The sequence below is a fragment of the Mauremys reevesii genome, linkage group 14 (assembly GCF_016161935.1).
Source record: "Mauremys reevesii isolate NIE-2019 linkage group 14, ASM1616193v1, whole genome shotgun sequence".
Classification (NCBI taxonomy): Eukaryota; Metazoa; Chordata; order Testudines; family Geoemydidae; genus Mauremys; species Mauremys reevesii.
This window is the reverse complement of record NC_052636.1, coordinates 10,228,136-10,252,204: the sequence shown is the minus strand read 5'-3', so window position 1 is coordinate 10,252,204 and position 24,069 is coordinate 10,228,136. Positions and strand designations below refer to the sequence as shown.

Below are 24,069 nucleotides of genomic sequence, written 5' to 3'. Positions count from 1 at the left end.
TCCTAGATCTGGGGGGGGGGGGGGGGATCAGCACTGCCACACAATGGTCCCTTCCACAGCATTCTGGACTCATTCTTTTTTAACTCTGGTTTCACTGAGACCATTGTTAATCCAGAGTCACTGTATGGAAAGACAAGGAGTGACTCTGGATCGACAGTGGGGCAAATGAGATTAGCAATTCTCCCTGTGAGGAGGGGCTCTCATTAGCTGCTAAAGGAGGGAAGCTGCTCAAACGCTCTGTCCCTCTCTGCTCAGGATACTGGGGTTCAGCTTCCTGGGTCAGATGCTGCAGCCTCCATTGTGATCTGGGAGACCAGGCTTAGCAGCTGCTGCTCCCCCAGCGGGGTTCTGTGCTGGGAAGTGACCTGAATTAAAGCTGCTTCTCTGCCTGGCCCAGGGGATGACTTTCTCCTGCTGGTCCTAGCCCCCTAGGGCAGCCCTGGGCCCTGTTAATACTAAATTCTGAGCCAGAGTCTGCAGGTAACTGAAAGACCTCAGGGAAAGTGCTGGGGACTGGCAAGAAAGTGACTCTGCACAAACAGCCCCTCCTCATTTCTCCTCCCAGTAGCAATTGCCAGGAGAAAATCCAGTCCTGGGAGAGCAAAGCCCCCAGGAATGGGACTGTCCCAGCCAGAGGGGCAGGGAGAGAGGACAGGGGAAGGAGAGTCTGAAAGGGGCAGTGGGATAAATGAGGGGGGAGAGATTTCCAGCTCTCTAATCCACCCAGACACATATATTGCTGCATCCCTGGGCAGAACCACTTTCCAGTGAACAAAACAAGGATCAGAGAGGAAAAGCCAGTTCCTGACTCCATATTCCCCCTGCTGGGGTGTGGCTGCCATGGGGCCAGTGTCTGAGGGAATCCCCCACAGTGACTCCTTTGGTTCTGCTCTTTTCTAGCCTGGCAAGAAAGTGACTTCTGTTCAAAGACTTGTTACAGGGTGAGGGGAGGGAGAAGGGAGGTTAAAAATCTCTCTGTGGGCTTAACCTGGCAGGAGGGGCCAGGTCTACACTGTAATAAAGAGATCAGGCATTTTCCCAGGATGGCAGAATCTAGGATGTCTGTCATGATGTGAAATTAACTAAAGCCTGTTCTGAAACCCCCACAACTGCCCTTCTCATCCAGACAGGCTGCAGAATGACGTCCATGTTTCACTCCAGCTCATCCCATCCTCTCATGGGAGAGGGAAGAGAAATGGCTGCAGAGGAGCCTGTTCAGGTAGAGATTATCGGGGAGTTGCTGGTAAATTCCTGCTGGAGGAGAGGGACAGCAAATACACCGGAGATGGAAAGGGTTGTGCAGTCTGGTTTGGAGGTTGGAGCGGGGCAGGAAATGCACAGGGTGGGAAAGGGAGGAGGACAGAGTGTGGCAAACCTGCTGGGAGTTGTTTATTAAGTGCCCTAGATTCTAGGAACAGACCCATGAGATTAGGAGGTGGAAATGCCCTAATTTGTGAAACAGAAAATAACCCTCCTACATGGGGCTAGGAAAGCTGACCAGACTCCCAGTGCTGGAGCCTGACCTGACTGACCTGCGGCTGCTGTGAGATATGAAAGGGGCACCCAGCAGTGAGGTTTAGGGGAGATGCCCCTCCCTTCACATCCAGCTCCTCACAAGGTGGAGGGTGTTGGGTTTCCGACCAGGAGAGCTCCTGGTCCATGCTAGGGCTCCATCTCCTGTATCAGTCTGTGGCTAGTAAGTGGGTGATGGCTCTGCTGGGAGAGAGGAGGGGCTCTCTCTTCGTCCCCTCACCTTGGTGTTTCCAGGATGCTCTGAATGGGGTGGAGGTGGGACTCTGTTGACTGTGATCCACCCAGAGCTTCCATTTGTTTGGCTCCTCTCCTCCACGAATAGTGGGAGTGTGAGTGGGGCAACAGGTACTGAATGTTGGACTCCTGCTCTTTCAGGGGCCGGTGACCTTCGAGGATGTTGCTGTGTATTTCACCAGGAACGAGTGGGCTCTGCTGGACCCTACTCAGCGAGCCCTCTATAGAGACGTCATGCAGAAGAACTATGAGAATGTGACCTCGCTGGGTAAGGGTTCCTGTCCCCTCAGTTCTTGGAAGGGGAAATGAAGAGATAAAGTTCACGCCAGCCCCACAATGCCACCTTTACTCTGCCCTGTTTCTGCATCACCCCAATATGCCAGTGACACACATACTGCCACAGACCCTCCCCTGCTGCAGAACACTTTGGGAACAGAGCACAGGAGCAGTATCACAGTGTCAAATATCTCCTATTTGCTCCAGTAAACTTCTTTGAGATGGGGTGACCACATTATAGACTTTAAGGTCAGAAGGGACCATTATGATCATCTAGTCTGACCTCCTGCACAATGCAGGCCACAGAATCTTACCTATCCACTTCTATAACAAACCCTAACCTATGTCTGAGTTATTGAAGTCTTCAAATTGTGGTTTGAAGACCTCAAGCTGCAGAGAATCCTTCAACAAGTGACCTGTGCCCCACAATGTAGAGGAAGGCGAAAAACCTCCAGGGCCTCTGCCAATCTGCCCTGGAGGAAAATTCCGTCCCAACCCCAAATATGGCGATCAGTTAAACCCTGAGCATGTGGGCAAGACTCACCTGCCAGCACCCAGGAAAGAATTCTCTGCAGTAACTCAGATCCCATCCCATCTAACATCCCATCACAGACCACTGCATACCTACCTGCTGATAATCAAAGATCAATTGCCAAAATGAATTGCCAAAATTAGGCTATCCCATCATACCATCCCTTCCATAAACTTATCAAGCTTAGTCTTAAAGCCAGATATGTCTTTTGCCCCCACTACTCCCCTTGGAAGGCTGTTCCAGAACTTCACCCCTCTCATGGTTAGAAACCTTCATCTGATTTCAAGTCTAAACTTCCTAGTGTCAAATTTATACCCATTTGTTCTTGTGTCCACATTGGTACTAAGCTTAAATAATTCCTCTCCCTCCTAATATTAATCCCTCTGATATATTTATAAAGAGCCATCATATACCCCCTCAACCTTCTTTTGGTTAGGCTAAACAAGCCAAGCTCTTTGAGTCTCCTTTCATATGACAGGTTTTCCATTCCTCGAATCATCCTAGTAGCCCGTCTCTGAACCTGTTCCAGTTTGAATTCATCCTTCTTAAACATGGGAGACCAGAACTACACACATTATTCCAGATGAGGTCTCACCAGTGCCTTATATAACGGTACTAACACCTCCTTATCTTTGCTGGAAATACCTCGCCTGATGCATCCTAAAACTGCATTAGCTTTTTTAACAGCCATATCACATCATGATCATCCTGTGATCAACCAATACTCCGAGGTCCTTCTCCTCCTCTGTTACTTCCAACTGATATGTCTCCAATTTATAAACTAAAATTCTTATTATTAATCCCTAAATGCATGACCTTGCACTTTTCACTATTACTCCAGTTTACAAGGTCATCCAGATCTTCCTGTATGAGATTCCGGTCCTTCTCTATGTTAGCAATACCTCCCAGCTTTGTGTCATCCGCAGACTTTATTAGCACATTCCTGCTTTTTGTGCCAAGGTCAGTAATAAAAAGGTTCAATAAGATTGGTCCCAAAACGGATCCCTGAGGAACTCCACTAGTAACCTCCTTCCAGCCTGACAGTTCACCCTTCAGTACGACCCGTTGTAGTCTCCCCTTTTACCAGTTCCTTATCCGGCTTTCAATTTTCATATTGATCCCCACCTTTTCCAATTTAACTAATAATTCCCCATGTGGAACTGTGTCAAGTGCTGTACTGAAATCGAGGTAAATTAGATCCACTGCATTTCCTTTGTCTAAATAATCTGTTACCTTCTCAAAGAAGGAGATCAGGTTGGTTTGGCACGATCTACCTTTTGTGAAACCATGTTGTATTTTGTCCCAATTACCATTGACCTCAATGTCCTTAATTACTTTCTCCTTCAAATTTTTTTCCAAGACCTTACATACTACAGATGTCAAACTAACAGGCCTATAGTTACTCGGATCACTTTTTTTCCCTTTCTTTAAAATAGGAACTATGTTAGCAATTCTCCAGTCATACGGTACAACCCCTGAGTTTACTGATTCATTAAAAATTCTTGCTAATGGGCTTACAATTTCATGTGCCAGTTCCTTTAATATTCTTGGATGAAGATTATCTGGGCCCTCCGATTGTCCCATTAAGCTGTTCGAGTTTGGCTTCTTCCTCAGATGTGGTAATATCTACCTCCATATCCTCATTCCCATTTGTCATCCTTCCATTATCCCTAAGCTCCTCATTGCCTCAGTCTTTAATAAGGCAAAGTATTTATTTAGATATTGGGCCATGCCTAGATTATCCTTAACCTCCATTCCATCCTCAGTGTTTAGTGGTCCCACTTCTTCTTTCTTTGTTTTCTTATTATTTATATGGCTATAGAACCTTTTACTATTGGTTTTAATTCCCTTTGCAAGGCCCAACTCTACATGGCTTTTGTCCTTTCTCACTTTATCCCTACATGTTCTGACCTCAATAAGGTAGATTTCCTTGCTAATCCTGCCCATCTTCTATTCCTTGTAGGCTTTCTGCTTTTTCTTAATCACCTCTCTGAGATGCTTGCTCATCCACCTTGGTCTACAACTCCTGTCTGTGATTTTTTCCCCCTTTCTTGGGAAGCAGGCTTCTGATAGTTTCTGCAGCTTTGACTTAAAGTAATTCCAGGCCTCCTCCGCCTTTAGATCCACAAGTTCTTCAATCCAATCCACTTTCCTAACTAATTTCCTTAATTCTTTAAAGTTAGTCCTTTTGAAATCAAACACCCTAGTCCCAGATCTATTTTTGTTTATCCTTCCATCTAGTTTGAACTGAATTAGCTCATGATCACGCGAACCAAGGTTGTCCCCTACAACCATTTCTTCTATGAGGTCCTCACTACTCACCAAAACCAAATCTAAAATGGCATCCCCTCTTGTTGGTTCTTCAACTGTGTGGTGAAGAAATCCATCAGCTATCACATCCAGAAAAATCTGAGCCCTATTATTGTTACTAGCACTTGTCCTCCAGTCTATATCTGGGAAGTTAAAGTCTCCCATGACCACACAATTCCCATTAGTGTTTACTTCATTAAAAACATTAAAGAGGTCTCTATCCATATCCAAATCAGATCCTGGTGGTCTGTAGCACACCCCAAGCACTATCTCAGGGGAGGCTCTAGTAGCTTTCTTTCCCAGTGTGATTTTTGCCCAGATAGACTCTGTCTTATCCATTCCATCACTTCTTATTTCTTTACAGTTAACTTCATCATTGATATACAGTGCTACTCCACCACCTTTGCCTTTATTTCTGTCTTTCCTAAACAGCACATACCCTTCAATACCTGTACTCCAGTCATGATCTATTATTCCACCATGTTTCTGTTATCCCTATAATATCCGGTTTCACTTCCTGCACCAGTAGCTCTAGTTCCTCCATTTTGTTACCTAGGCTCCTCGCATTAGTGTACAGACATCTTAATTCCTGCTGTTTGGCTTCACTGACATTCTTTCCCCGGGGGTTAGGCACAGACATTCTACCACCAGCATCACCTATTAGACTGGTATCTACACTACCCTTCCTCCTTATGTCCATTCTTCTGCCCACGGCTGTATCCTCTCTTACTTTGTTTTCTTCCCTCTCAATGTTAAATTCCGGCGTGGAGATTACCTGGACATCTCCCCCAAATTCCTAGTTTAAAGCTCTCTTAATCAGTTGTGCCAGCCTCCATCCTAGAAGTCTATTTCCCTCCTTACTCAGGTGGAGTCCATCCCGAGAGAACAGTCTTCTATCCATGAATGCTTCCCAGTGGCCGTACATCCCAAAGCCCTCCTTATAGCACCACTGCCTGAGCCATCTGTTGGTCGCCATAATCTTTTCACACCTTTGTTGTCCTTCTCTGGGAACCGGCAGAATCCCACTGAAGATCACTTGAGCCTCGATTTCCTTAAGCGTCTTCCCCAGCCTGGCATAGTCTCCCTTGATACGTTCCAGCGAGAATCTAGCCGTATCATTTGTTCCCACATGAAGGACAATCAACAGATTCTTTCCCGCTCCCGTTAGGATCCTTTTCAGCCTCAGGTCCACATCTTGTATCTTAGCACCTGGCAGACAGCACACCCTTCTGTTCTCTGGATCAGCTCTAGTTACAGGCCTGTCTATTCTTCTCAGTCGGGAGTCCCCAATCACGTAGACCTGCCTTTTCCTGATGACAGTGTGATTCTCCGGTCTATCCCCTGCTCCCACTGGCTGCAAGTCCTCTCGATTCCTATTCACCCTTGCAATCCTCCAACCCTTCCCGTATCCTCCTGGGGCTCATATTTGGTGTTGTCTCCATTGACTCTTCCCCTCTTCCTGTAGGACTAGCAGCTCTTCTCTTTTTCCTTGCCCTCTCACCTTCAGCAACCACCTGCTGTGCCCCTTCTTCATTTTCCAACTCTGCAAACCTGTCCCTGAGCTCTATTTCTCCGTCACTGGCCCGTCTTTTCCTCTGCCTGGTTCTCTTAGTCACATGCTTCCACTGTTCACTTTCCTCACCCAGCAGTCTCCCCTCAGAGTTCTTTGGTCCTGCTTCCATCTGCAAGTCTGAGCTTATCCCTTCAGCCTCCTCATGTCTTTGCTCCATCATCTGCTCGAACCCCCTTCTAAACTTGACCAGAGTTTCCACCTGCATTGGCCTGCTAAACCCAGGGTTGTGAGTTCAATCCTTGAGGAGGCCACTTAGGATCTGGGGCAAAAATTGGTCCTGCTAGTGAAGGCAGGGGGCTGGACTCGATGACCTTTCAAGGTCCTTTCCAGTTCTAGGAGATTGGTATATCTCCAATTATTACCTTTATTACCTATTAGCTTTATCAGCTCTATCAGGTGGCACTTCATGCAGACAAAACTCTTTTCAGGTACCCCCTCCAGGATCGTATACATGCCGCAGCTTCCACATCCAGTCATCCTCATTGTGTCTTTCCCTGCTGCCTCTGTATCGGTCATAGCCTTCCCACCTAAAATGTGTTAGTCCAAGAAACACAAAACAAAACAAACCCCCAAAAGGCACCAGAACACTGGCAGACCACCACCCACTCCCTTCACTAGCCTGTCAGTTCCTCTGCCTAGGTCTCTTAGTCTCCCAAGTAAACTCCCTCTGAAACTCCCCTGTTTACAGCTCTGTTTGCTGGCTGCTGTGCCGCTGCAGCTGTCTATGCATCTGCACACAGTGTTCGAGATGTGGGCGTACCATGGATTTATATACAGGCAATATAATATTTTCTATCTTTTTATCTATCCCTTTCTTAATGATTCCCAACGTTCTGTTTGCTTTTTTCACTGCTGCTGCACATTGAGTGGATGTTTTCAGAGAACTATCCACAGTGACTCCAAGATCCGTCTCTTGAGTGGAAACAACTAATTTAACTAACTAATTTAACTAACTATACATACATCATTCTGTATGTATAGTTGTGTCCTGGTCTGAACCCTCACTTGAAACTGGCCGGTTTCAAAGTGAGGACCAGCATGTCTCCCCCCACCCTAAAATCCTAGGGTAGGTCCCCTTTTCGGCTGCCACCACCCGGTCAATTCCGTGGGCAGGACACCCCTGTTTCCCCCCTTTCTCAGTCAAAGCAAAATCAGCAAACAGGAATAAAGCATTTCCTTTAGCAAACACACAATTGCAAATGTAGAAAACAAATCATAAGACTAATTCGCCTTTCTAATTAATACTCACTATTAATTAGTAGAAACTACTCGAGGAGAACTTGGAGACATGACTGTCTCTCTTAGATTCAAAAAGAGAACTAACAAAGAACACAGACAAAGGCTTCCCTCCACAGAGATTTGAAATTCTCGTCTCTGATTGGTCCTCTGGTCAGGTGGTCACCAGGTACTGCATGTTAACCCTTTACAGGTAAAACAGACTTTAACCTTTAACTATCTGTTTATGACACGCCCCCCAAATCGCCATCAGTGGGAACTACTGGTGGTGATTTCCTCCTAGAACTGTAAAATAAACAGATAAACAAAACACATGCACTATTACATATACTACGAAGTCTGTAAACAACAAGATATTTGACATTGAAGAACACTTTGTATGCATTTGAGCGGACATACTTGGCAACGTCCTTGCCCATCCCCTCCCAGTGGAAGGAATGTTTTTAACCTGTTTTTGCTTTGTTGACCCCAGAATGCCCACTGGGATGTCATGGCCTTCCTGGTGTCCACCAGAAAGAATGTCCTTATGTAAAAGTCCTTGTTTTACAACAAACTGGAATTGGGTAGAAGAGCTGAGAGGCGGTGGGTTGCTCCGTGCCGCCCAAGCTTTCTTAAGGCTGTCATCGGCTTCCTGCTCAGTCTGGAACTGTTCCCTTGAGGCGGGAGACACCAGTTCCTCTGGAAGCGATGTAGGTGATGAGGTTGTTTCCATTGACTGTGGACCGCTCTCCGCTGGTGCACAAGGTGATATTTCAGGCTCTGGCTGAGCCTCTTGGGTAGAGTTGTCTGCTGCTTCTGCCAGTTTAGGCCCGTTGGCGCCCCCTGGCGGTGGAGTTGCAAGCGCTGGCGTCCGTGCTGGCGCTGGTTCTGCCGCTGGTTGCTTTTCCAGTTCCGGTCCTGGGACTGGATGTAGTATGGCTGCTGTAGGTGTTGGCATGAGATCCAGTTCCACCACCTCTGTCTGGGTCTCTGGTAACACAGACCGGGTCTTGGTGGATGGCTCAGGAACAGGGATGGGAGTGCCTGCTTGTTCGGCCTGGCTGCGGGTGACCACTCCCCCCCTCTTGGCCAGCTTTACATTGTTGGCCCAGTCTTCCCCCAGTAGCATGGGGATGGAATAATTGTTATAGACAGTAAAAGTCCACTTTCCTGACCAGTCCTTGTACTGGTGTTCAGGGGGTGTCCTGGTCTGAACCCTCACTTGAAACTGGCCGGTTTCAAAGTGAGGACCAGCATGTCTCCCCCCACCCTAAAATCCTAGGGTAGGTCCCCTTTTCGGCTGCCACCACCCGGTCAATTCCGTGGGCCGGGACACCCCTGTTTCCCCCCTTTCTCAGTCAAAGCAAAATCAGCAAACAGGAATAAAGCATTTCCTTTAGCAAACACACAATTGCAAATGTAGAAAACAAATCATAAGACTAATTCGCCTTTCTAATTAATACTCACTATTAATTAGTAGAAACTACTCCAGGAGAACTTGGAGACATGACTGTCTCTCTTAGATTCAAAAAGAGAACTAACAAAGAACACAGACAAAGGCTTCCCTCCACAGAGATTTGAAATTATCTCGTCTCTGATTGGTCCTCTGGTCAGGTGGTCACCAGGTACTGCATGTTAACCCTTTACAGGTAAAACAGACTTTAACCTTTAACTATCTGTTTATGACAAGTTGGGATTATGTTTTCCAATGGGCTGCACTATGTGCTATCCAGTCATCTAGTACTGCTGAGATCCTGCATTCAGTAATATCCCTGCCCTTCCTGTTCCCTTTCTCCACTGAACCCCACCAGCCCATGCTTCCTGTTTCCAGCTTCCCCAGGACTCTTCCATTGTCTCTGTCTCTGGACCTCTCTGTGAGCAAGAAGCAGTGCCGGGGAGACTTGCCCTTTCTCTGGAGTCTTTGATTTCTGGGACATGGATTTACTTTCTCTGTGTTGTAGGAGACTCTTTGAAATTGAGTGTCTGTGACATTAAACACAGTGCAACCTGGACTGTTGAACAGCTGTGTCCCCTCAGTTCCCCAGGCTGGGGTGCCTTTTACACTGCTCTACTGTGAGAGCAGCCACTCCTGGGCAGTTCACACGCAGTCTCCAGCATGTAACTCACTCCCAGCTACACGGTATTGAGTGCTGCTAGTCAGTGACTCACGAGTTACAGTGCAGCACAGGAGAACCCCAGAAAATTCTCTGCTCCCAGACTTCCCCCAGAAATGTGCATCTTTCGCTGTCTAGCACACTACTGAACAACGCAAGCTCATATGAAGTCTGTCATTTCATCAGTGGAAAATGACATGCGCCAGCCTTGTTATCCCAGATGGAGTTTCCATCACACTTTAATCCAACCACACTGGTTAGATAAAGAATAAAATAAGATTGTTAACGATCAAAAAAAATATTTTAAGATACAGATAATGAGGCATAAAGCTCAGAATTGTTTACAAAAGAAATGCAAAGATAAAACACAAACTAACGTCTAAGTTAACCAGCTGAAATGGATTCAAGGCAAATGTTTCTCTCACCATGTGCTGAGACAGGCTGGTTTTCCTTTCAGCCAGGACTCCCCCTAACCTGCCCCTGCCGCCCACGATCAGGTCTTCAGGAGTTGTCATGAGCAGAGGGAAAGGGGAGAGAGAGAGTCTGAAGCATTTTCCTCACCTCTTTTTATAACTCAGTCCTTTGTACTAGAAACAACTTCAGTTCTCAGCTGAGTCACGGTGCCAGGCTGTCTGTCGGAGATATGAGAATTGGGAGGGAAAGTCTACAGAAAGAGCTTTGGAGCTTTGGTCAAGCTAGTAGGCCTGAAGTATTAGCTGAGCTTGCTGCTCTGTGTAAAGGGCATAGAAAGGCAGAGTGGAATGGAAAATCCCCCAGATTGGGGAACAATGGCTTTGTGTGCATAAGGGGCCTAAGTAGGTGAAGTGGAAAGTCCCCAAACACATTGATTTGCAGTAACCGAGCTTGTGAAACATAACCACAGTGGAAGTGTTAGAAAAGTCAAACCACGAACTAGACTAGGAATAACAATAACAGGAAAGGCTGAATATGGAAAACTGATTGTTCAGCTCGCTTTTGACCTGCATCATATTTTACAATATATTCCAAATAAGGTAATTAATGTGCAACGTGTGTGTCATTGATTGTGGTTTTAAGCTTTAAAAGGCTTGTGTGGTTTTTAGCTCAGGGGGACAGTATTCCAATAGCTGTCGCCCGCTGCGCACTTTTAACCAAGAAAAGAGCCTCAGGCTGAGCTGATTCAAAATCAATCGTGTGGTCGTTTTCCACAACAACTTCAAGAGGTCCCTATGATGGAATGTAAATGTCTTCTTCACACCTTCCCCCTGCAGGAGAATGGCTGTTTGACCAGCTTTTGACTTGCTGTCTCTGAGGAACTGCTCTGTGGGTGTTCCCCAGAATTGTAACTTTTTCAGTAATCTCATACTCTAAAATCTCATAACTTTACATACAGTGTTACTACACGTTTTAACAGGAGGATAATATTCAGTAGATTATGCATTTTCAAATGATACCTCACAAGCCATACTGAGTACAAAATTGATCATAATTTTCTAGAAGAGTGAACATAGGGGTATAGACTGACACAGTGTCTGTGTGTGTGTTCCCAGCAGATATGTGGGTATTTCAGTCCCTCATAAGCATAGTGTTGGGCATCTTCAAGGACCTGGGGAACTAGTCCTGGAAATTCACTGGTTTACCAAGTGTGACACTGTATGGAATTGTGAGACACTTTGGTATTAATAATAAAATAATATAATCTTATCAAATTAAAATGAATCATGCTAGATATGCCATGTAAGGTGTCAGGGGAAATGTTATGATTTTCCAAGTATGATCATTTTGTTTCTATGTTTGTATCACCTTTGTATTGTGAGTTATAGATATGTAGGGTATATCTGTATTTCCAGACTTGTGCAGTGTTTCTGGGTGACACCCCCAGACATATTGGGATCAACACTGCCTAGCCTGTTTGATGGCCCATTGAGAGTCATCATCTGTACAATGAGCCCATGGAAAGGACCAAGGGGATACACCTATTGAGTCAGCAAGACATGCCGGGGTATGCCTGTGTAATGAGAACTTCAAGGCTTTTCCATGACACATACTGTGAAGCTTGTGTTTGGGACACAGGAAGTACAAGCCACATAGCAAAAGGAATATAAAGGGCAGCTGCATCATCTCCATTTTGTCTTCAATCCCCTTTCCTGCCTCTGGAGCAACTTCTCTACAAACTGAACCCTGGAACAAAGGACTGAATGACCCATCCAAGCTGTGGATGTGTTCCAGATGGACTTTCAAGCCAGCAACTCACCAATACTGCTAAGAACCTGATATATCCATTTTGGAATGTATCTGACTGCTTTCCCATTTAACTTCTTTCTGTCTTTCTTTTGTTTAAACCTTTAGTTTAGATGCTAAGGATTGGCTGGCAGTGTGGTATTTTGGGTAAGATCCAAACCTATACTGACCTGGTAACGTGGCTGACCTTTGGGGTCAGAAGATCATTTTGTTTATGTGAGCAGAGTTTTGAAATAACCTCTCACTGTACTGGACCTAAGTGCTGATTAGGAGTCAGAGAACTGGGATGCAATAAAGGGGGCCATGTGATTTCTTTTTTCAGCTTCTCAATAACCCAAGTGGGTGATCCCTTTTTCAGCCTGCCCTGATCTTGGCGTTTTCAGTGAGACCTGCCTCTGGCCCACCAGGTCACACTAAGCACTGAAGTTAAATTAATAGAATGTTTTTATGACAAAGTCTTATGAAATCAACTGAATTCCTTTGTTTTCTTTCATTTGAGCAGGGTTTCCTGTTACCCAGCCTGATGTGATCTCCCAGCTGGAACAGGGGGAAGAGCCATGGGTCCCAGACCTCCAGGGTTCAGAGGAAAGAGAGATCCTGAGAGCTCCCCACACAGGTGAGGAAACATTAAACCACCTCAGAATCTGTAAGTGCCTGAAGGAAACATCTAGGATGCCCTACAAAGCCCTTCGGAGGTCTCTCAGTTCATTATTGTCCCTAGCAGGGGTCGTATCCTCAGGGTAAACATAGCTCATGGCTTCCTATAGATCCTAGCAGACACCAGGCAGTAGCTTCCTCCCTTCCCCCTGCGTATTTGGATGGGATGTGAAGGCTGAATTCATCCCCCTCCTCTCTCTTACTGAGAATCATAGAATCTCAGGGTTGGAAGGGACCTCAGGAGGTCATCTAGTCCAACCCCCTGCTCCAAGCAGGACCAAACCCAACTAAATCATCCCAGCCAGGGCTTTGTCAAGCCTGACCTTAAAAAACCTCTAAGGAAGGAGATTCCACCACCTTCCTAGGGTAACCCATTCCAGTTCTTCACCACCCTACTAGTGAAAAAGTTTTTTCTAATGTCCAACCTAAACCTCCCTCTCTGCAACTTGAGACCATTACTCCTTGTTCTGTCATCTCTACCACTGAAGAGTCTAGATCCATCCTCCTTCAAACCCCCTTTCAGGTAGTTGAAAGCAGCTATCAAATCCACCTTCATTCTTCTCTTCTACAGGCTAAACAATCCCAGTTCCCTCAGCCTCTCCTCAGAAGTCATGTGCTCCAGCCCCCTAATCATTTTTGTTGTCCTCCGCTGGACTCTCTCCAATTTATCCACATCCTTCTTGTAGTGTGGGGCCCAAAACTGGACATAGTACTCCAAATGAGGCCTCAACAGTGCTGAATAGAGGGGAATGATCACATCCCTCGATCTGCTGGAAATGCCCCTATTTATACAACCCAAAATGCCATTAGCCTTCTTGGCAACAAGGGCACACTGTTGACTCATATTCAGCTTTTCGTCCACCGTAACCCCTAGGTCCTTTTCTGCAGAACTGCTGCCCAGCCATTCGGTCCCTAGTCTGTAGCAGTGCATGGGATTCTTCCGTCCTAAGTGCAGGACTCTGCACTTGTCCTTGTTGAACCTCATCAGATTTCTTTTGGCCCAATCCTCTAATTTGTCTAGGTCCCTCTGTATCCTATCCCTACCCTCCAGCGTATCAGCCACTCCTCCCCGTTTAGTGTCATCTGCAAACTTGCTAAGGGTGCAGTCCACACCATCCTCCAGATCGTTAATGAAGATATTGAACAAAACCGGCCCCAGCACCGACCCTTGGGGCACTCCACTTGATACCGGCTGCCAGCTAGACATGGAACCATTGATCACTACCCGTTGAGCCCGACCTTCTAGCCAGTTTTCTATCCACCTTACCGTCCATTCATCCAGCCCATACTTCTTTAACTTGCTGGCAAGAATACTGTGGGAGACTGTATCAAAAGCTTTGCTAAAGTCCAGAAATAGCACATCCACTGCTTTCCCCTCATCCACAGAGCTGGTTATCTCATTATAGAAGGCAATTAGGTTAGTCAGGCATGACTTGCCCTTGGTGAATCCATGCTGACTGTTCCTGATCACTTTCCCCTCCTTTAAGTGGTTCAGAATTGATTCCTTGAGGACCTGTTCCATGATTTTTCCAGGGACTGAGGTGAGACTGACCGGCCTGTAGTTCCCTGGATCTTCCTTCTTCCCTTTTTTAAAGATGGGGCACTACATTAGCTTTTTTCCAGTCATCCGGGACCTCCCCAGATCGCCATGATTTTTCAAGGATAATGGCCAATGGCTCTGCAATCTCATCGGCCAACTCCTTTAGCACCCTCGGATGCAGTGTATCTGGCCCCATGGACTTGTGCTCGTCCAGCTTTTCTAAACAGTCCCGAACTACTTCTTTCTCTACAGAGAGCTGGTCACCTCCTTCCCATACCGCTGCAGAGTACAGCTGTCTGGGAACTGACCTTGTCTGTGAAGACAGAGGCAAAAAAAGCATCGAGTACACTAGCTTTCTCCACATCCTCTGTCACTAGGTTCCCTCCCTCATTCAGCAAGGGGCCCACACTTTCCTTGACTTTCTTCTTGTTGCTAACATACCTGAAGAAACCCTTCTTGTTACTCCTAACATCTCTGGCTAGCTGCAACTCCAAGTGTGATTTGGCCTTCCTAATTTCACTCCTGCATGCCTGAGCAATACTTTTATACTCCTCCCTGGTTATTTGTCCAATCTTCCACTTCTTGTAAGCTGTTTTTTTGTGTTTAAGACGAGCAAGGATTTCACTGTTAAGCCAAGCTGGTCGCCTGCCATATTTACTTTTCTTCCTACACATCAGGATGGTTTGTTCCTGCAACCTCAATAAGGATTCTTTAAAATACAGCCAGCTTTCCTCGACTCCTTTCCCCATCATGTTATTCTCCCAAGGGACCTTGCCCATCTGTTCCCTGAGGGAGTCGAAGTCTGCTTTTCTGAAGTCCAGGGTCTCTGTTCTACTGCTCTCTTTTCTTCCTTGTGTCAGGATCCTGAACTCGACCATCTCATGGTCACTGCCTCCCAGGTTCCCATCCACTATTGCTTCCTCTACTATTTCTTCCCTGTTTGTGAGCAGCAGGTCAAGAAGAGCTTTTCCCCTAGTTGGTTCCTTCAGCACTTGCACCAGGAAATTGTCCCCTACACTTTCTAGAAACTTCCTGGATTGTCTGTGGGAAGAGTTTGGGGGAGTTCAGCTCCTGATTTTTATTTGCCCTCTCCAGCACTTGTTTTGGTTTGGTCTTTCCTGTTCCATCCCTGTTTGAGGTTTCTGTCTCTATCACAGCAGGTGATGCAATGGTCCGTGAGAAAGAGGAGCAGAATTCTCAGCAGGAAAATGTTGAGCAAGTGGATAAACACAGAGCATTATCGCAAAGATCGAAAAGGAATGTGTCCAGAAGTCCTGAGCAGGGAAACTCCTGGGAGATTCAGCACAGACCAGATAGAGAGCAAGAAAACCAGCCAGGGGAGAAATTGGGTAAATTTATTTCCTGTTGGGGAACTCAGAAGGTCCTCATGGAAACCACAACACAACAGGAAATCCTTAGGCGAAAGAGAAAAAATATACGCACTGAGTGTGGGCAAAACTTCATTCACGGATCAAGCCTTTCTGTTCATCTGAGAATCCACACAGGGGAGAGGCCCTACAAATGCCCTGAGTGTGGGAAAACCTTCAATCGCAGGTCGCACTTTATTAGGCATAAAACAATCCACAGAGGAGAGGCCCTATGAATGCAGTGAATGTGGAAAATGCTTCACTAGCAGCTCAGCCCTTTCTCAACATCAGAGAATCCACACGGGGGAGAGGCCCTTTGAATGCCGTGAGTGTGGGAAAACCTTCACTTACAGATCAGGCCTTTCTAGACACCAGAGAATCCACACAGGGGACAGGCCCTACGAATGCAGTGACTGTGGGAAAAGCTTCACTCAAATATCAACCCTTTCTGTTCATCAGAGAATCCACACAGGGGACAGGCCCTATGAATGCAGAGAGTGTGGGAAAAGCTTCACTCAAAGATCAAACCTTTCTGAACATCAGAGAATCCACACAGGGGACAGGCCCTATGAATGCCGTGAGTGTGGGAAAAGCTTCACTTACAGCTCAGCCCTTTATGTTCATCAGAGAATCCACACAGATGAGAGGCCCTATGAATGCAGTGAGTGCGGGAAAAGCTTCACTCACAGCTCAGCCCTTTCTAGACATCAGAGGATCCACACAGGGGAAAGACCCTACGAATGCCATGAGTGTGGGAAAACCTTCAGTCGCAGCTCGCACCTTATTAGTCATCAAACAATCCACAGAGGGGAAAGACCCTACGAATGCAGTGAGTGTGGGAAAACCTTCAATCGCAGCTCGCACCTTATTAGACATCAAAGAATTCACACGGGGGAGAGGCCGTATAAATGCTGTGAGTGTGGAAAATGCTTCACTAAGAGTTCAGCCCTTTCTCAGCATCAGAGAATCCACACAGGGGAGAGGCCCTATGAATGCCATGAGTGTGGGAAAACCTTCTCTTGGCACTCATCCCATGTTAGCCATCAGAGAATCTGCAAGAGAGATCAACATTGTAAAAATCTCTAGGGCTATCAATACTTTGTTTTTTTAATACTTTTCCTGATTCCCACATAGTAACTTTTAAAGCTCTTTGAACTGTTTGCAGCACCGTTATCCCTCAACTTGTCCAGATGAGTGGCCCATTTTTGCCTTTTGCAGTTCGCCCTCTTTTGAGATGGACCTATTTGTCCTTTCTATTGCCCCACAAGTAACTGGAGTGTGCCCTTCCTATGAGGAACCAGGGAGCATCACGTTTATACCATTCCTCCTATTGCAAAGTTATTGTTAGAGTCACCAATGACACAGATTGTATCCTTGCCAGTTGTTCTCACGTTGCTCTGGGTTGTGCTGAAGAGCAGTTACATTGGGAATTTTTCAAATTATATGTAAATGAAGAGGAGCAGGGGCAGGAAAAAAGTATAATTTCAGCTTCTGTGACACTGGAAGGAGATGGAGTGACTCAGAGATTTCCTCCTTCCCCTTCACTGCAGAACTGTTACCTTTGCCTGAGCCAGGTAGAGTTTATCTTCGTCACATTCTATCCATCCACTTCTCAAAGTGTCATGTGATGAAGCATTGTCCGTTGTCTGTGCTTGAAGATGATGTTTTGACTTCTTTAATCCTATATCAGAGTCACTATGACTGGAGATGAAAGTGTCAAAGACCTGGGAGGAATTCAAATGGATCCCAAATACAGTGTGACCATTTAGAGTTTAAATTCCAGGTTCCATCTATTGTAAAGCCACTTCTGGCAAGAGGGCTGTTTTTCCCTCATTATGGGCATGCTGGGATACTAAAATAATTGTAAATAACATAACTGACTATTGAGACAGGGATGAGGAAGCAGGTTTGAATGGATCAGAGGACAATGTGGTGGGAAAATCTCTTGTCCCGACTCTGAATAATCAGATGTAACCTGCTCTGGAATTTCACTTGACACTTTCTTTGTCATGTATTGTCTCTCTGTGATGCGGGTCTCTATCTTTCCTGAAGGCTGTTTGGTCACCCAATTGGATATTAGTTCAGTTTGATAGGATGTAGCTCAGATTTATTGAAGAATTTAAGACAATGACCCTTTGCTAAAGTCCTCATTTATGATTTCAGCTTTGCTTTTTCCCCATCCCTCCATGATGATATGGAGAAAGTTGAAGTGCAGTTCTATCAACAGGAGAGACCTCTCTAATTTACTGGACAGGCTAACAAAGAAATAGCAGTGATTTAAAATCTCCACTCAGAAATGGTGAACAACAGCAGAACTCCAACTAACTGAAGGAAGTGCATCTGATCACAGTGTATTTCAGTTGTTTAAGGCAATATTGTCTCCAATGATCTGGGAAGAGAATTCCATGGTAAGTGGTTTTGAACTAGACAAAATGCCCAGGCCCTACAGAAGATCTCTCCTAGCAAATCCTATGCTATGGGAAATGCAGCCTTTCATGACACAGATGTTGAGGAAATAGAAGTGGAGTTTTTAGTTGAATTTATCCTTTGTAGGTGCTAAAGATGTGTATAAAATGAAACCAGTGTTGAAAATGTAATAGCTTCAGCAAAATAGCCATGTTTGAATAGAATCTCCAGCTCTGGTAACTAACGAAGATTCTGATCCAGGCCTGCATCCAGTCCCTTCCCTGGACCTGTGCCACTGAATTAAAGAAAAGCTGGGCATGTTTCAGGAAGCCATTCCTCATTAACACTGCTGAGATTTTAAGTGGTTTTGTAAAGTATTCTTCTTCAGAGAAGTGTAAATCTACCCTATCCAAAACCAAGGATTTGGAAAGAGCTGAGGTTGAAAGATTCCACACCCAGTTCTTGGTTTCCACCCCAGTAAAGGAAGCTATGGTGACCCAAGGAAAACTGTTTGTACAACTCCACTTCCTAGTTCAGTGTCACTGATTACACTTCCAAAGTATGCCAGGGTTAGATTGAGAACAGTCATCCTTCACTGTTTGGATGCAAAGAGAGAGTGCTTCATAGGACAGTCCTTCCCTGTGGATCCCAAACTGGCTGCCTGATTGGGTAACAAGGACTTTCAGGCTGTAGAAATGATGGTAACCAATGAGGCAACGCATTTGTCAGCCTCCAATTTCAGACTTCCAGATACACACATGTTGAGTCCTGATTCTATGGTTTTGTGTCTGACGCTGTGGCTACACAATTAAGCTGATGTTGGCACAGCTCCACCAATGTAGCTGTGCTGCTGTAGCACTGCTATAACAGATGCTCTAAGCCAATGGGAGAGATTTCTCCCATCGGACTTGATTAGTCCAGCCCCAAGCGGCGGTGGCTGTGTTGGCAGGAGAAGTTCTCCGCTCATGTAGCACTATCTACACAGGGGGTTAGGGCTGTGTAACTACATTGCTCAGCTGTGTGGATTTTTCACACCCCTAAGCAATATAGTTATCCCGATAAATGTCTTTAGTGTAGACCAGAGAGGTTTCTCTTTTGTTTTATGCATTTACATTACTTCTCTACCTCCTCCTACTTTGAAAGATTAAAAAGTGTGAAAAGAGGTATTTTTCTCCATGATGCAAACATTCCGACATAGAAGACTCCTTCTACCAACACACATGGCAGAAGATCCTGAGATATATGAACTCACAGAAGTGGTTGGGACAAACCACACTAAGAACAAGGGTTCAGTTATTGACAATGGGGATTAAAAGCAAACTAAGGGCTTGGCTACACTTGTGAGTTGCAGCGCTGGTGGAGGCTTTCCAGCACTGCAATTAGTAACTGTCCACACCTGCAAGGCACATCCAGCGCTGCAACTCCCTGGCTGCAGTGCTGGCTGAACAACTGGTCTGCTTGGGGTATAACGAGTGCAACGCTGGTGATCCAGCGCTGCTCATCAAGTGTGGACACACACCAGCGCTGTTGTTGGCCTCCAGGGTATTAGGAGATATCCCAGAATGCTTTAAAGTAAATTACTCTCTTTTGTTTTGTTATGCAGCCTCTCTTTGTTTTGTTGTGAACTCAGGAGCTGCTTATCTAAACAAACACAGCTCCTGTTTGCTGTGATCAATCTGTAAGTGACTGTGAACAATCAAATGAGAGAACCCCCTGCCTACCTCGTTCAAAGGGGTTGAGTTTTTGATGAGAGAAATGGGGTGCAGAAAGTACATGCTTCTTATATATTCTGCAGGCTGTTTGCAGAATAAGGGGTTTGGCAACTTTTGTGATTTTCAGGGCAGGGAGCTAATACACAGTGTCGGCTCCAAAAATCCACACTCTCTCTCTCCCTCCCCCGCTCCCTGTCACACTACACCCCACCCCCCTCTTTTGAAAAGCAGGTTGCTGCCACTTGAACGCTGGGATAGCTGCCCATAATGCATCACTCCCAACAGTGCTGCAAATGTGGCCACACTGCATCGCTGGTAGCTGTGAGTGTGGCCACACACCAGCGCTGTTCCTACACAGCTGCACAACCAGCGCTGTAACTCCCAGCGCTGCAACTCACAAGTGTAGCCAAGCCCTAACATATATGAAAATAATTTGTGATCTTTGAATATGTTGTTGTTACCAATTAAAATGAAATTATAGGTGAAGTTATTGGTTAAAGAGTAAGAGACTGTGTGATAATGTGAATTATTTTGGAAAACTGAAAGTTGTCTTGTTTTTGTGTTTTTTTTAGTCGTACAGGAAATGATGGCTAATCTTGAAAAGTTAATTAGATTTAATTTACCCTGGTTCCTCAACTGTTGCTACAGCTCTAGTACCCATCAGTCTAAAGACTGAGAGAAATGGAGAGTTCCAACCATTGTCCTTTTAGTATCTTATTGTTCCTCTCTCTGTTTTTGTGCTGGCCTTTCTATTCTATCACTTTCTGCCTTTGTTTAGTTGGTAACAGTTGGTTTCCATCACTCATGTTTGTTTGTTTAAATCTCTATCCATTGTGAAATAAATTTTTTGCTTGTTCGATAACTGTACTCAGGTGCTGTGTGAGATACAGTAGCAATGGTCCACAGTAAAACTAGTAACCTGGGATACTTGGGGAAGAGAGGATCTTGGATTTCACCGAGTATCTGGTGATCCGGGCTGGACCCCAGAGGGGGACACAGTGAAGGAACTCAAGGGTTAAGGTGGCTGCTGTAGCTCAGAGGAGGGTCCTTGATTTCCAGCAGGCTGGTGAGTTTGGTCACTAACATCCAGCTGCCAAATGCAAAACTCCCTCTTCCTTGTGGCAGGTGGCAACAAGGAGACTCACAGCCCTCAGCACCCTGAGAAGGGTCACAATGTGTCTCTGTGTTGATCCACCTGTCAAATCCACACAGGGAAAGCTCCCGATAGCACAAAACTCTGCCCTATGAAATCATGGAACATGTGCTCTTTGCTCTGTGAAAGCATGTAAAGAATCCAAGCGCTGGAGGACAGGGTTTGGGTCCAGAGCGACCTAGACAAATTGGAGGATTGGGCCCAAAGAAATCTGAGGAGGTTCAACAAGGAGGAGTGTAGAGTCCTGCACTTAGGATGGAAGAATCCTATGCACTGCCACAGCCTGGGGACTGACTGAGTGAGGGGGGTTTGATAGCAGCCTTCAACTACCTGAAAGAGCAGCAGTGTGGGCTTTCTCCTTGCCACTTTTGCTGGGCTGGGCAGGCAGCCTGGAGGCCTTTCTAGAAGAGAATTGGGAACTGAGTTAGAAAAACCAATGTGAAAACCAGAACCTCAGGTCTAGACTCATTTATTTATAATATTAAATCTTCTATTCTAGTGTCACAATCAATACAATTGCTTCAGCCTGATAGTTGCCCAAAGGGAAAACTTAACTTCTTTCCAAGAGGAGTGGAGAGAAAGCACTTTTCAGAGTCCAGGAGAGACAAGGTGGGTGAGGGTAAGAGCTTGCAGAGGACCAACCTCTGTTGGTGAAAGAGACAAGCTGTGGAGCTAACCCAGCACCCTCCTTCAGTTCTGTGTAGCCTGGAAGGTCGTCTCCTCCATAACCAGCAGTTAGAACATAAGACCAGCCACACTGAGTCAGACCAGTTCATCTAGCTCACTCTCCCGAAAGTGGCCAATGCCCGGCGCCCCAGAGGACCCCTGGGATCAACATGGATACAACACCACCACAAACAAGGTTAAAAGTCAATGCACAGGGGAGAAGGATCTTGTGCTTCATTCCTTATGTGCTAGTCCCATCATGTGGCCATTTCCTTTTCTTCCTTTCTGTTAAAAGCTTTGGTGTTTTGCACAGAAACATTATTTCCCCAGGAGAGACCCAGGAGTGGGGGGCTGCATTCCTGTACCAAACAGTCACTGGAAGGGGGCAGACAAAGGCCTTTAGGATGAGGCGTCCGTCACTGTCAAAAGATCATCTCCCTCCTGCAGGTCACTGGCAGCCTGAATTTGTTCCTTATCCTCCCAGAGTCTGGGGGCTGGAATCAGCACTACCCAGCCCCTCCGTATGTAGCAGGAACAAACACAAAACTGGTCTTTAAAACAAGCTGTCCCCTTCCTTCTCAGGGAAGATTTTTCTGTGATTGAAGTTGAGCTTCAGTTCCCCTCTCCTAGGGGCAGGGCAGGTGTGGGGCCAGCTCCCAGTGAGATCTGTTTTCACCTTTGCCCCCTTTCAGTCACTCTGGGATGGTAACTCTGCTCCCGGGGTCAGGCAGCTGCCAGCCCATCCACCCTGCTCACTAACTCTGTGGTCATGTGTCATCCCCTTTGCCAGCACCCAGAGCCTGCAGGAAAGCTACTCCTGCCAGATGCGTTGGTGGTATAGTGGTGTGCATAGGTGCTTTCCAAGCACTTGATTTGGGTTTGATTCCCAGCCAATGCAATAATGGTTTTTCTCTTCTGTTGTTTCCTCATCTGGAAGTGGTTTCATTTCAGTCACATTGTGTTACAATCACATTATCTATAGAATGAGACAATAAATGTGTCAAAGTCCAGCGGGTCATACAGGCTGGAGGCACACAAGGGGCTGGAATGTGTCATCTGGGAAAGACAGAACCCTTGGAAACCTGCATCTCCCATCCCCTGGCCTTGCGTGTTATGATTCCAGCTCTGTGAGCTGTTTGTAGGATGTTCCGGCATGATGGGGAAATGAAGTTTTGAGTCAGTTTTTGCTCCTGCAGGTTCCTTTGCTGTTACAATTATAATGACATGAACAAAAGGGAGGCACAATAAACATAACCCCCAAATTGCAATACAGGTGGGGAAATAGACGATCACGGTTAAGCCAAACACGTCAAAATAAAAATTAATACAAAAAAAGGGGAGGGGGAAGAGATCAGGTATGTGGAGATCTCCTTGATATTTCATCGCACATTGTTAGAATCAAAGTTCAGACTTGACACTGGAAAACCCGCAACTACCTGTCTCTCTGAACACCTGTGATGAGCCTGTGTCAGAGGACGTGGGACCCCGGTCAGAACCAGTCACCAGATCAATATGACCCTTTATGGGCGACTTCTCTGCCTACTCTGCAATTTACATCTCCTCTCCCCTCCCCTGCGCAAACAGGGTGGGGTACAGCTCTGACTGAGAGGCCTAACAGGAGAAATTTCAGCCCAAAGACAAATTTTGTGTGAAATGTTGAGAAATGAAGAGTCCCCCAAATCCCCAGAACTCTAGTGTCACCCTGTCATAAACAGATAGTTAAGGGTTAAAGTCTCTTTTACCTGTAAAGGGTTAACAAGCTCAGTAACCTGAGGAACACCTGACCAGAGGACCAATCAAGGGACAAAATAGTTTCAAATCTCTCTGGAGGGAAGGCTTTGTCTGTGTTCTTTGTTTAAGTGTTCGTGCTCTCTTTGGATCTAAGAGAGGCCAGACATGTCTCCAAGTTCTCCTGGACTATTTCCTACTACCCAGTATAGTGAGTATTAGTTAAAAAGGCGGATTAGTCTTTTGAGTTGCTTTCTATATTTGCAATTGTGTGTTTGCTGGAGAAATATCTTTAGTTCTGTTTGCTGTTACTTGGATTATTCTGAGAAGGAGGGAGGGGAAGTCGCTCCAGTTTTTATAAGTTAGACCCTGTATTTTTGCATCCTGGTAATACAGAGAGAGTGTACTTTTTTCTTTCTTTAATAAAATCTTTTCTTTTTAGAACTTGATTGATTTCTTCCCTTGTTTGGATTTTCAGGGGAAGGGGAGGGGGAAAAGTGAATCCCTCTTTGTTTGATTCAAGGAGTTTGAATCAAGGTATCTCTTTCCAGGACTAGGGAAGGGGAGGGAGAGGTGAGTCCCTCTTTGTGTTGAGTCAAGGATTTGACTCGGGGTGTAATCTCTCTGGAGCAGGCTGGAGAGAGGGAAGTGGGGGAGGGGAACTGGCTGTTTCTGTCTCTCTGGTGAGATTCAAGGGGTTTGAATCTGGGTTCCCCAGGGGAAGTTTGGGGGACAGGCAGTGTGTTACCCACTTTAAACTTAACTGGTGGCAGCGAGAACCAGATCTAAACTAGGATTTTAGTTTAGAGGAGTCCATGCAGGTCCCCATCTTG

The 24,069-nt window shown here is 45.9% G+C and overlaps 1 long non-coding RNA gene and 1 pseudogene across 1 annotated transcript; both read left to right on the top strand.

The window, feature by feature from the left end:
- The first annotated feature begins 1,155 nt into the window (after nt 1-1,155).
- On the top strand, nt 1,156-12,570 carry LOC120381923. The gene is made up of 3 exons (XR_005588182.1): nt 1,156-1,219; nt 1,909-2,035; nt 12,510-12,570. It is a non-coding gene; the product is annotated as an uncharacterized LOC120381923 (long non-coding RNA).
- Nucleotides 12,571-15,527: 2,957 nt separating this feature from the next.
- The window catches only part of LOC120381920, a 38,376-nt pseudogene continuing 29,834 nt past the window's right edge, over nt 15,528-24,069 (top strand).